Here is a 14,221-nt window from a genome sequence, read left to right as displayed (position 1 = left end):
CTTGTACTTGCTGCCATACTGGGCACAGTTTGGCATGGCACGGGTAATCACAGTTCTACTTTTCCTAAGCCATGGGGGACGGTCAGGAACTTCACATAAGTGTTGAAGTCTATTTTTTTCTTCAGGTTTTTGATACTGGGATACTGGGACACTCCCTCCTCCTAACGTCATTTCTCTCACTCAGTCACAGACCACACGTTGCTTCCAACGTCTCACACACTCAAAACGTTCACTGGAGTGTCCCCACACGCACATTCAGAAAAACCCATGCACCTCCCCCAATCCCTTTTTACCAGAACCAAACAACCAACTGGCAGCACTTCACGACTTCGACCGGGGCCCAAGAGCACCCTTTTTTTTTTTTTACTGCTTCTTCTGGGCACAAAACCAACAACCAACCACAACTGGCAGCGCTTAGACTTCGACCGGGGCCCAGCAGCACCCTTTTTGCTGCTTTTTTGGGCAAAACCAAAACCAGTGGCACCTTTTACTGCCCTACTGGTGGAGCTGATCAAACTCTCTTTGCTCCCACCTATCCCTGTGGAGCTTACCTTTTTCCTCGAGGTACCTTCTTTCTGCACGGCCATTGCTTTTTCTCCAGTCCTTGCAGTGTGTCTATTCAGGAACGGGTGGCAATTCCTCCCACGAACTTGGCAGGATGTGCACTGGAACTGCTGACACGAACCGAGCTGTTCACCGCAGGGACGCCGTGAACCCACATCCCTTATCCTCAGGGAATCTGTTTTTCCCGGCCAAACGGACCAAGAAATGTAGCCTTATGAGGCTTTGCCCTCGGGTGGGAAAAACATTGCGCCCAGGAAAGGGAAGTGGAAGTCAACAGACACTCAAGGAATAGTTTCGGAGAAAAGGCTTTTATTTCTACCATCCATGAACTGGTAGAAGGAGCAAGTGTGATAAGTCACAAAAAGCATGCACGAGTTCACAATCATGTGCACAAGCATATATACCCCTTTCTAGTTCCCTCCCCCTTTCTCCTCCCTCAGGAGTCCTGCCCCATGTTGAGGTTCCTGAGCATGTACAGAAAGCTGTCTTGGGACTATTGTGGACTCTTGGTGCCCTTCCCAGGAAAGGGGGGGGGGAGTTTCAGAGTGTTCAGATATGTTTCAATCTCTTGTTCTGGTATGGTTCCCGGACAGAAAGCAAGTTGCAATGTGGTTCTTTAGCAAGGCCAGAAGGCATGAGAAAGACCTGAGAAACAATGGACTGTTCTCTACCTTTGTTAGAGCAGAGCGGAATGTTTCTGATGCTTAGCTGCTGAGAAAATGATTTTGAAAAGCTTTGAGAAGCTTTGAGCCTGCTTTTTTGGGGGGGTGACTTCAGGCCTAGGTGAGGTCACCTGTCCTCACCTTCATTCCTTCAATAGAACCGGAGAGTTGTTGGAAGGGACATTGAGGAGTCATCAAGTCCAACTCCTGCTGCTTAAATGCAGGCTCCATTATGCAGGATGTGACCTGGAGTCTTTGCTGGCCTGATGCCCCCCCCCCCCCCGCAGATGTAGTTGGGTCACTTCGCATACAAAAAAATGGAGGGCGGGGAGCACACCAGGAAACCAAGGATGTTGGTGAATTTTGTTGGGGGGGGGGGTCAGAACAGCAGGAGGTGAGAGGTTGCCTCTGAAATTGCTTTTATTACATAAACAGCCCCATCTGGCGGTTGCATTAAAATTTCGCCCTGTAACATGCCCAGCAGTGTTTGGCTAGTAGAAACTCTCTTAAGGACACTTGAAGATCAATCTGCATGTGGTCATGGGAAACTTGTATCTCCAAATGCAGCTGTCCTCGACAAGGAACGACAAGGATGTGATGGAAAGTACAGGCAATGGATAGGAGTCTTCCTTCCTCTTGGTGCTCTTACACTTCACTGTCCCAGAGCCAGGTTCCCTTTGAAGAGAAGAAGAGTTTGGATTTGATATCCCGCTTTATCACTACCCGAAGGAGTCTCAAAGCGGCTAACATTCTCCTTTCCCTTCCTCCCCCACAACACACACTCTGTGAGGTGAGTGGGGCTGAGAGACTTCAGAGAAGTGTGACTAGCCCAAGGTCACCCAGCAGCTGCATGTGGAGGAGCAGAGACCGAACCCGGTTCCCCAGATTACGAGTCTACCGCTCTTAACCACTACACTACACTGGCTCTCTGATGCCGCATCAGAGCATCCCTAGGGCATCACCCCCAGTGTAGTTTAATGAGCATAGGAAACTTCCTGTGCCTTCATTGTCCATATGATGCTCTCCTCCAAGAAGCTGCCTTCCCACACTTTCTTCCTCCTCAGTCAAGATTTTCGGGCTACCCCTGATATAAGAAAACCTGGATTGCGGGAGGGGGGAGTGTAGCAGGGAGGAGAGCATCGTATGAACCACAGAGAATGAATGGAGGTACAGGAAACTCCCTAGCCATATTAAGTGGCATTATGGATGAGCTCTGGGAGAGTGATGGAGGGAAGAAGGAAGAGTGGTGGAGGGATAGATGGCAGGTGAGAAAAGTACATGCCTGTGAACCTCTTTTGTGCTTTAGGATTGCATCCACTGCCTGCCTATCCTGGTTCATGCTTGATTGGGGCATTTGAAGGCATAAGTATCCCATCCTATATATGAATTTCAGGATTTTTATCCCCCCCCCCTTTCTAACCTACCAGGATACTGAAGTTTTAAATTATATTTGTATAAATATTTATTGATTGCTTTTAACTTTATTGTATTTTACATTGTAAGCCACCTGCATATATTTTATGAATGTGTGGCTCATAAATATTCAAATAAACAAAAAAATTAAAATAAATTGGCTACGTACACATTAGCGACTTAAACCCTAGCAAGGTTGTCTGACCTTCCCAGCTGCATTTCAAGTCATATTTGCACATCACTGGAGGGGTGGGGATATCTTCATCGGATGTGCATTACCTGTTTGGTTTATGTGTGACTGCAGCTTCCCCCTGCAACATGTGCAATGACTGTCTCACATGTGCCCTGCTCAGCTTAACTGCACAGTGAGTATGGCTTACGTTTTTCAACTGGAGGAAGACTGGTTTCTCAAGAAACTGCAGGATAGATATGGACTGTGGCTAATGGCATGTGCACTAGGCTTCAATCACCAGCAGTGGGAGCACACTGGCGCCAAAGCAAATGGTAACAGCCCTCAAGTGCAGTTGAAGAACCTGCCCCATTTCTTGTGCTGACGTGAGATTCAGTTCCCCCCCTTTTTTACATGGAACAGGCAGCAAAATGTTGGGCCAGCCAAGTGCAGCAGAATGATGGGATACAGCCATCGGAGACTGGTTCATTAGGGCAAATGGGGCAATGCCCCACCAACCCAACCACACTCTGTCTTCAGCCAGCCCCCACCCAGTCTGCCTGCCTACTTCCACTCAGTCCAGTGGGGGATGGCACTGCCCATCACCTTCCTCATCTCAGTATTCCCCTTGTGGAGCTCAGCAGGGAGAAGGCAGATGGGACAAAGTCGGAATGAGTTGGCTCCGCTGGTCATTGGCTCTGGTGCCCTCTACTGTCAGTCTCCCTGCTTTCTGCCCTACCAATCCCGGGGTGTAGGTAGGATATCACATTTTGCATGATTTCCCCCATGAAAAACTCCCTGCATGCAGAACTTCAGAGAACAGCTTGTCTCAGATCCTTTGCTATGGTTAAGCCATCCATCAACAACCCCTTCTCCACCCCCGTTATTTCAGCTTCTTCCTCACAGATTTTGCTTTCCCAACCACGATTGCCTCTGCAAACTTTCTCACTTTTATACAAAGCCTGTCTTACGACAGAATTCTCAAACGTGGTATTCAGCATTGGACAAATTGCCTACCAAGCCTGCAGTGCTGCCATGTGCCTCCTTTACTATCTCTCAAACGGTAGATGTCTCCCTTTGCTTGTGGCTGTGTGATCTGCCTTGCATGTGCGCTAGGCAAACATTGCCAGCCAGTATTAATTTTCCTTTCCCATGCTAACATTCCCATCATGCTTTGTAGAGAAATCCACAGGGGAGAGCAGATAACGTTGAGTACAAGCGCAGAGAACAGAGCACCATGAAAGCAACAAATTATAAACTCCACCAAAGAGAGATTCGCGGCGTTTATTTTATTTCATTTTTTTGCTGTCTCACTCTGCCCCTTCTTCCCCATCAGTAGGATCACAGGCCTGGTACTTTAGTCAACGCCTGCATCCTTGCCAGCAGGTTCAAGAGAAGCATCTGTGAGCACTAAGTGATTCCTTTCAAGCGGAGATTCTCAGGATGGCGGCAGCAACCGAACGGATTACAGGGGACAAACAGCAGGAGAGAAAAGCCGCTTCACAATAATGCGGCGGAAGACAATGGGGTCGCCGTTCCAGTAGCAAAGCAGTGCACGGGAGGGGATTGCAGTGAAAAGGGAGCCTGGAACTTGTGCACCTTGGGGGGCTGCGAAATTTGGCAGGACGCGTGTTCCTCTTGCTTGTTGCTCTACCAAACAATGAGGCCAAACCCCACATGTGTAAGGGCTGGTAGTACGCTGGCATCTATATATATAACTAAAACAAAAAATAAATAAATCTGCTACCTAATCACACTGCATGCAAAATCAGGAGAACAAAAGGAGTCTGCGATGCTTCTCTTACCAGTGGGGAGATAATTAAGGATGAATGAAATATTGTTCTGTGGATTTGAAACGAAATTGTTCTTAGGAACAATTTGGTTTGTTTTGTTCGGGGTGAAGCTCCTTCCCCCGCCGCTGCCCCCCTTAGGGTTGTCTGCCTATGTGGAGGGGAAGAATTGCATGGCATTTAAATAAATACCCGACACGATGGCAAACTTTATTTGCATAAACACACAAAACAGGTCCTTCCATTATGATTGCAGGAAAGATTTTTTGTCTCTTTCCCAATTCAAAATATTGCAGTCAGTCACTGGAATAGGAAGGGAGAATGCATTGGGGATATCCTACGGGACCACTCAACACTGTCTCAGCACCAATCCCCACCCGGGCTCTGAGCCTTTATCCCTTGGGGGTTCCCCTGCTGTTGCCCCCCCCCCCCAGCATCCAGCCATTTAGGCTGCAAGCACTGAACCAATGAAGTGGTAAGGATGCCACTTTGGGATTTTAGAGGGCAACAGGTGAGGCAAACAACCACTTTGAAAATGTACCTAAATATTCCATACTTTTTTTAAAAAAACAACATGAGTTAATATGGATATGACAACTGTGACTATTATTATGTGACCTTTCAGGCCTGTTTTGCGATCCTGTTTGTGGTAGAGTGGGCCCACAAACTGACATTTTGGGTTCCCCTTTCCTTGCAGTATCCGATGATGAGATGAATGCAGCTGTGCTGCAACAATTTTACAGCTCTTACAATGCCCACCCCCTTTTTAAAAATGGAAATCAAACACATTTCCCCAAGGTGCTCAAAGGAATTTTGCCAGCTCACAATAACTCCTTAGTGTGTCAGCTTCTGTGAGGCACCTAAACCACCTGGTTCTGTTTTCTAATTTCTTGATATCACTAGGGTGTGCTATAGCTCATGAAATCTCACAGAGGTAGCGTTCTTAATAAGCCATTTTTGCCACGTTACCCTGTGCTTTAAATTAGGGGAAATCAACTTCAGTGAACAAATACCCATATCTGACATGACACATGTTATCTGGAAAAGGAGGAGATCTGTATTTATTAGTCTACACAGCATTTGTTTTGGAGTTTTCTAAAAATTAAAGCAATTATATATAGTTATAGCATGTTTAAGCGTTCAAAGCACTTTACATACATTATTCTTCCCAGTGCTCCCCCCCTAAAAAAAAATGTTTTGAGGTACTCTCATTTTCCTATTCATATTGAAATACTGCCCTTCAGTGAGGCCAAACTTAGATTCACAAAATGTTTAGGGGTATGCGTCCCCCCCATAAAAAAAACACTGATTCTTCCTCTCAAAGGCCTTTGACTTTGAAAGAACAGTAGCTTACCTAAGGCCTAGTTCTGACTGAGGGGTATAAGATTATGATTCTTATTTACTATGATATGTATGTCCCACTCCAAGCAGCTCAAACACATATGCTTCTTTTATCCTCTCAACAGCCTTGTGAGGTAGGATAGGCTGAGAGACAGTGGCTAGTGAGCTTTGTGGTTGAGTGGGGGATTCGAACCCTGGTTTCCCAGGTTCTAGTCCAGCACTCCAACTGGACTACTGCAACTTTGAACTGTAGGTGGGGACCCATATGCTCTTCCACAGGTTTTCCCATCTCCCATATTCTTTATGCCCATTTAAACGATTCATCAATTATAAACTTTTCTTCATTTGGGTGGCAGCCCTACTCTACAGATACCCAAGTACTCTTCTCACAAAGAACAAATTTCTGGACTTAATATTCATGGGAGAAAGTGAAGAAACCTGCGGACAGTGATGCTAAAACCAAGAGTAAAAGTGTCAAGGGATTATGGGAAAGGAGGAGAACAGCTCCACACCGTCCCTGAGCACAATATTTTTAGCTCGCCGCTTGATTGCTCTGGTATTGTTCCTCCTTGTTCTGTTTTTATTAAGACGCTGCCTTTCAATCTTAATTTATTGGAAAGCTAAAGATGTTTTCTAAAAATAACTTCGGAGCTGCTAAAAAATTCAGCCTTTCACTTGCAAGTTTCTGCCAGCTGGGCCTGTCTTGCTTTAGAACTGACACCCTTGAGATTTACAAATAGGATTTAAGAAGAAAGGGCGGGGGGAGGAATGAGATGGCTTGTGAGCATGACAAACATACATATATATCCCTAAAAAAAACACAACCACACATCCGACTTCAATTTATAAAAATATTGTGCAGAACCCTCTTTGCGAAAGACAATTATTTTAATTGTTTCACTGCTGATTATATTTCCCTAACATTTTCTTTGACTGGGTAAAGGGAAAGGGGGGGTGGGGGCGGGGACGGGGACGGGGAGAGGCATGTCACAGAATTATAGTTGATTTCAGACTACCCATATTAGGCTTTACATTAATATGGTTTTGCGTATTCAGCAGGCCTTTTCCTTGTTCTGTTACAGTGGAACCTCAGTTTTCGAGCGTCTCGGAACTCAAACGTTTCGGTTTTTGAATGCCGAAAACCCGGAAGTAACTGCTTCAGTTTTTGAACGCTTTTCGGAAGTCGAAGGTGCCACGTGGCTTCCGTATCGAGTTTTCCCTAAGTAAATGCTTCCGGAAATGCATGCTTTGGTTTCCGAATGTTTTGGGAGTCGAACGGTCTTCCAGAATGGATTACGTTCAAAAACCGAGCTCCCGCTGTATACGAATGAAGAAGCAGGGCTTAATTTAAGCCCAGGCTTAATTCTGCAGGCACAGTAGCACAGAAAAGCTTCCTGATTCCAAACCAGGTCATTGGTTTCTCTAAGGCAAGGATTGTCTGCAGCAGTGGCAGTTGACCTGTCGACCTCCAAAGATGTTTACTGGACTACAGTTCCCATCATCCCTGACCGCCAGCTGCACTGGCTGGGGCTGATGGGAGCTGGGGGTCCAACATTGTCCAGAGGCCCACAGGTTCCCCATCCTGGGTATAACACTGACAACTTCTCTCCAGGGATTCAGGCATGAGTCTCAGCCCTACATGGAAATATGAAAGACTGAATCGAAGATCTTTTGCAGCCAAGTGCATGCTCTAGCAAGGAGCTTCAATGCCTCCTCCTTAGCCTGAATCTAACCACTGTTTTCAAACCTGCACTGGTGCATTTTGGTTTCTTAAGATTTCCAGAGCAGTGCTGAGTACAGTGCTACTCACAGCAACATAAAGGAAGCGGAAGAGGAAGAAAGCTGTCCAATAAATCTGGCAGTGATGCAGCAACCATGAAAAAAATGGTTCTCTCCCTCCACCCACCTCTGATTACTGGGCAGTCCGGTCCTTGGAGGGAACAGCCTCACACCTCTTGGTGCATTTGTGTTCCCAGATATAACACTAGCACTTCTGTCCCAGTTTTTAACATTCCTGTCATGTCATGGAACTGTGGGTTTCTGACCAATATACCATGTTGCACTAAGTTTCCTTCAAACCAGTGTTCGTGGTGTGATGCAAACCCAGAAAACGTTGGATGTGTCGCCACCCTTTCCTCACAAGTGTTTTGTTTCCCCGACAATTCGGACAATATCAGGAAATAACTGTACAGCCCCAGGTTTCATCTCACGGCATGATCCACAAAAACAGCAAAAATTAAATAAAACCGGAAAGCTCCCACAATTTTCTAGGTCAGGTGTCAGCAAACTTTTTCAGCTGTGGGCCGGTCCACTGTCCCTCAGATCATGTGGTGGGCCGGACTATATTTTGTTGGGGGGGGGGAATGAACGAATTCCTAAGCCCCACAAATAACCCAAAGATGCATTTTAAATAAAGGGACATTCTACTCATGTAAAAACACGCTGATTCCCGGACTGTCCGTGGGCCAGATTGAGAAGACGATTGGGCCGCATCCGGCCCACGGGCCTTAGGTTGCCTATTCCTGTTCTAGGTTAATGGGGTTGCAGTAGGATTTTTCCCTGGAAGCAATTAACATGGAAATGAGCACTAAGACATCTGCTGGATTCCACTAGATTTCCACAAGTGGCTTTTACGTCGTGTGAAAGATCACATAAAACATGGAAATTATAAGGCAAGGAAAAGTTGGGGAAATGGAACAAAATGATCTCTGAATTCAGCCATATTCTCTTCAGCTTCCCTTCTTGCTACTTGTTAAGCTACTTAATTTCTCAGAAATCTGCTGTAGAGACAATGAAGGTCCCCTGAACACCAGTTAAGTATAGGCGAGTAATGAGAATAAATCATAACCACATACCAATTTCCACCACTCTTAGATGGAGTTAGACCTTCGTACATAAATATCCGCTGCAGAAATAAATCAGAGACATTAGCACAAGCCCTGCCATACGAAGCAGCAGCAGAAGTCTTAACAGTTATCAGGCCAGTTAACAGAATAAACCTATTAAATAAATAAATTTGCTCTCCACCAATTTATGTCACCGCTGTACTTAAAAGTGAAACCTTTTAAATGAACAGATTTACTGTGTATGGAGGTCTCCACTGGGCCTGGGTAATTACACAAAGGCAAGGCGTTACTTTTTAAAGTGGATGAATGGGCTGATACTTTTTTGATTTACTGCTAGAAACAGAAAAATGGTAATGGCATGAAATAAGCTTTTGCAAAACCCTTTTGGCAGACGGAAAACGTTTGATTTACCTAGGGCATCCATCAGGTTCTGTATTTTAGATCAAAGCAGATAGATGGCAAGGCAAATGAGTATTATTTTGCATGTGGGGTGGAGAGGCATGTGTGTTACTGCTTCTCTTGCTTCCTGACTGCTTCCTAGACAACAGACACGAATGTGAATGAAGGGAGAGCAGCAGCAAAGTGGGAGGCAGACCCTTGACTGTTGCATCCACTATAGTTGTTGTTGTTGTTGTCGTCGTCGTCGTCGTCGTCGTCGTCGTCGTCATCATCATCATATAAATTATAATGTAATGTACCAGGTTGAAAGCTCTAGTTTTCAGTGCAAATATCAGCCACCAACAAGAAGGCTCATGCATTCAAAATAGTTTTCTGGGTGCAAACCTGGTGGTGACTTTACGGTGACTCTGTAAACTGCTTAGAGGCAAGACTACTGTAGTTAAGCAGTACAGTGGTACCTCGGGTTAAGTACTTAATTCGTTCCAGAGGTCCGTTCTTGACCTGAAACTGTTCTTAACCTGAAGCACCACTTTAGCTAATGGGGCCTCCTGCTGCCGCCGCACTGCCGGAGCACGATTTCTGTTCTCATCCTGAAGCAAAGTTCTTAACCCGAGGTACTATTTCTGGGTTAGTATGTAACCTGAAGCGTATGTAACCCAAGATACCACTGTATATAAATGGTTTAAATCAATAAACACAAGTATCAGTGTTGGATGGGAGGAAAACACCCACACACCTTCTAGTTGTCTTTGTGTAGCAATATTTTTGCACTTCTACAGATCTAGAAGCAAACCCTTTGAGATATGGAGGCATGGCATGTGGATTTCTGTACTGTACCAGACAGATTTATGTAGTTGAACATACTAATGTCCTTTGACCTGCTTAAAAATAAACATGACCTACCAAATTGTCCTTTTTACGAGTATTTATGGCAGGGGCACTTTGTAAACTTAAGAACTAATTTCCCCCAAAGGAAATCCGCATTCTCAAACCTTGATAAACTGTTGAAAATGCAAAGTGCTACAAAATGTCGTAGTTTCTCTCTCCAGCAGCACCAAAGTCTAGCAACATACAAATCTTTTACAGACTGCATTATCTTTAAAGTCAGGTCTTACTAGAAATAGTTATCTGTTGCTTCCAATTAAAAGAAGTAACCATCAATATACTGGCAAAAAAACTGCATTCTGCATCTGCAAATCCTCAGTGGCAATACACAAACTACAGGACAAATGAAGGCTGCCCCTTCTGTCATTTTATTGCAGCTCAGAAACCTGCAGTCCTGAAACTTTCATCTCTTAGGTTTCTAGTCCTCATGACTAATGTGGCAATAAGGTTAAGAAACCGAGGACAGTATGCTTGAAAAGGCCAAGATAATGAAGCAGTTAATATTAAGAACCCCACATCTCAGTGCTGTTGTCTTAGTCCAGGAGAGAAGGGGTCATGTTGAATACAGTGGTACCTCGGGTTAAGTACTTAATTGGTTCCGGAGGTCTGTTCTTAACCTGAAACTGTTATTAACCTGAAGCACCACTTTAGCTAATGGGGCCTCCTGCTGCCGCTGTGCCGCCGCTGCACGATTTCTGTTCTCATCCTGAAGCAAAGTTCTTAACCCGAGGTAATATTTCTGGGTTAGCGGAGTCTGTAACCTGAAGCATATATAACCCGAGGTACCACTGTACAAGGATCTAGCCTCTGCCTAACGCAAAGGGTGACATCACCACCATAATCCTTACCTGAGTCCCCCAGATTCAAGTGAGCTGTGCCGTTAGAGATCCTGAAAAGCTCAATAGAAAAGCAATTTCAGAATGAGATGACTAAAATAGAATAATGCAATTATTGTGGGCGCATAAGTAAATTCTGATACATGGAAATGTCCAATTGTGGACCATTAATGATTGAAACAAGAATATTCCTCATTTCTACCACTGCTTTGCCTTCAGGTGCAGATATGCCTAATGCTGTATAGGAAGGAAGGAAGGAAGGAAGGAAGGAAGGAAGGAAGGAAGGAAGGAAGGAATCTAAATAAATAAATAAAAATTGTCCAGTAGCACCTTAGAGACCAAATAAGTTTGTTCTGGATACTGTATAAGCTTTCGTGTGCATGCACACTTCTTCAGATACACTGTATAGGAATACACAGTTACTTGGGCACAAATTCCATTAAGCTCAACAGAGTTGACACATAAAGGATTGGGCTGTAAAGTCTGCATTGCAAAGCAGAGGGAGAACTTTAAAGATCCTGCTGCAACAGGTTTCCACTCATAAGTGATGACAGGGATGACGATGATGACAACAACAAACAACAAACAACAACTAGCTTCCAACAAAAAATAGTAAAAACACAATACAACATCAAACACTAAAGACTTCTCTGAACACGGACTATCCTGCTACCATTTTCAGAGACTGGACAATGAAATGTAGTCTTAAGTCTAGCTATGGAAGCCCCACCCTGGATAAAAAAGAACAAGATTTCATACACTGGCTACAATCAATTCAGAATAAGGAATCTGGGGGTCCCTTTAACCACATGTTCAGGACTGGGGACTACTCAGTCAACAAAACCTGTGGTTCTGACCCTTTTCTGTGGAGTGTTAAGTCTGACCTCTCCTTTACCTGGTCCTTTCTCTTTACAGTCTAAGCCCATATTGCTCCAGATAGAAACTGCAGTAACTTTGCAAGCCTGAAATGTGTGCATAAGGACAGATCCTACCAGACAAGAGGCAGCTATCTGACATTTTTAAAAGGGCAAATCGAAAGCAATCAACACCCAACAAAATGCTGTTGCGTAGGCTGGAGTGATAGCTTAGGATACTATAACGAACCTGGCAAGTGCTGTAGTGTTTTAATGTAAATTAACGCAAGATAATCTCTTTGCATATTTAAGCGATGCACTTCAAATTAATTAATACATATTTAAGAGATGTCTCCTTGAACAGCTGTTATTTACTTCCAGAGTTTCCTCCACATTAACATGGCTTGCTTTGTTCTCCTCCGAAGTTATTCATGCTTCTTATGGTTACTTTGAGAACCCGCATGGTGTAAAATTGAGCATTCCTTTCTCCCAAAGAGATGAGCTGCTCTGATAACTTAATATTTTAACATTAAACATTCAAGCAATTTTCCAAAACAGAAAGGTCAAATCCTACTTACAGCATCTGCTTGCAACAGACAAGCAGATGCTTAACGCTACTACACAAATACTTGCAGCGGTGAACATGATAAAGGGGAGGCAATCAATCTTCCCCTGTGGATTTTAAAATCAGATTTACTTTGATGCTAGCCCACTAAATCCCAGAGTTAGTTCCTTTTTTTTGGTGCCTCATAATTTAAGGCCAAATTATGGGCTTTTCTGCAGCTTCTAAAGTGCTTGGACTTGGTACGTGGAGCTGCAGTAATTAAACAGAGACGCCATGAAGCTTTTGATGCATGTTCTAAATACTGTGCACATTCAGGAAATGGATGTTTCCCCCCCAGGTGCATTGCATTCTTCCTCTTTTGCAGCTCACTGGGACATAGTTGCAGCATACGAATGTTTTTCGACAGATCTGTGTAAAAAACCATACTCTTAAATTTGCATATTTATTCATCCAGTCATTCATTCATTTATATACCACCTTTCTGCCAAGGTGATTTTATTATTTTAAAGGACTAAAACAAATGATGTTGCAGAAAATAATAATTTCATAAAACTGTATCATTTTGATAGTTCCAATTTATTTATTTTTTAGCCTATGGCCTAGCTAAACTGAAAAGGCCTGTGCCTAAACTTTCATAGTACAGAACTGTATGTAGTGAATGTTCACTCCAAAACCCTGAAATCTATGGTGGCCATTGTACGCATGAAAAGAGAATCGGCTAGGTATGGCAACTGTGATTAATCTTGAACTGTTTCGCAGGTAGGTGAAATAGGATATTGGGAGACATTTAATGAATAGGAAAATTAGTCAAAGTCTTAAGAAAGAAAGACACTGATAAATGGTTATATGGAATCACATGATGTTATGATGAAGGCTGATCTGGAGAGCTAAATGGTTTTGACTGGTTCAGGATGGTGACATTGGGGACTCATCTTTGTTGTTGTTTAGTCGTCTTAGTCGTGTTCGACTCTCCATGACCCAATGAACCAGACCATGCCTTGGAAACTCTTTCTTCTCAAAGCTTCTCCTTTTTAATGTCCATGGAGTTTTCTTGGCAAAATACTGGAGTAGATTGCTTGTTCCTTCTCCAGGTGGATCACATTTAGTCTAAACTCTCAGCTATGACCTGTCCGTCTTGGGTGGCCATGCATGGCATAGCTCAGAGCTTCTTGGAGTTATTCAAGCCCCTTCACCACAACAAGGCAGTGATCCATGAAGGGAGGGGACTCATCTACACAGCTGCAAATAAATGTTTTATAAAGAGCAATATACAAACGTGACACTAGATGGCGACCGTGAGCTATGCAAAATTCAATGTATTTTTCAAAACGTTTTTTAAAAAAGCTTTTCCACAGCATTTTAAAAAATATGTGTGTAGATTCCACCTGGGTTGCAACTGCAAAGGCTGATGCGATCCTTTGATGGTTGAATAGAAGTCATTTGCATAATCTAGAGATGTATAAGAAACATTGCTTTAAATGTGCTTCTTTGCTACTCCCCCCCCCCATGTTGTCCCTATGAGCATTTGTATTTCCTTAGGCGGTGGAAGCCCCTAAGGCAGTGATCCACCAGTGGAGAAACAGTGCAGGCATTGGCGCTGATTTATGGCAAGATCTTGCTGTAATCTCATGAGATCTCATGGAGTGCAAGACCTCACAAGAGCTCTCACCATAAATTGGTGCTGGGGCTGCTTGTCTGCCAATGGCAGAGGTGGCAGGCAACGCAGTGGCAGGCGGAATGGCAGAGCCGAGTGGCAATTTCTGTTTCCCCTTAAGTGGCAAAACGGGCCACATACCTTCAGACTTGTGCCCTGGGATTCCAAGAAGTTTGTGCTTCAGACCCTGAAATGCCCATTGAGCTCAAGGCAGCATATAAATTCAATACATTAATACATAAG

General features: G+C 44.1%; 1 protein-coding gene across 1 annotated transcript in view; it reads right to left on the bottom strand.

Moving 5' to 3' along the window:
* LOC310768260 (protein C19orf12 homolog) overlaps window positions 1-14,221 on the bottom strand; it is a 230,703-nt gene that overhangs the window by 21,539 nt on the left and 194,943 nt on the right. The gene's annotated exons all lie outside the window — the stretch shown is intronic.

This window comes from Podarcis filfolensis, assembly GCF_964270895.1.
Source record: "Podarcis filfolensis genome assembly, chromosome: 8".
Taxonomy (NCBI): Eukaryota; Metazoa; Chordata; class Lepidosauria; order Squamata; family Lacertidae; genus Podarcis; species Podarcis filfolensis.
The sequence above is the reverse complement of the archived record's forward strand: the minus strand, read 5'-3'. Positions and strand labels throughout refer to the sequence as shown.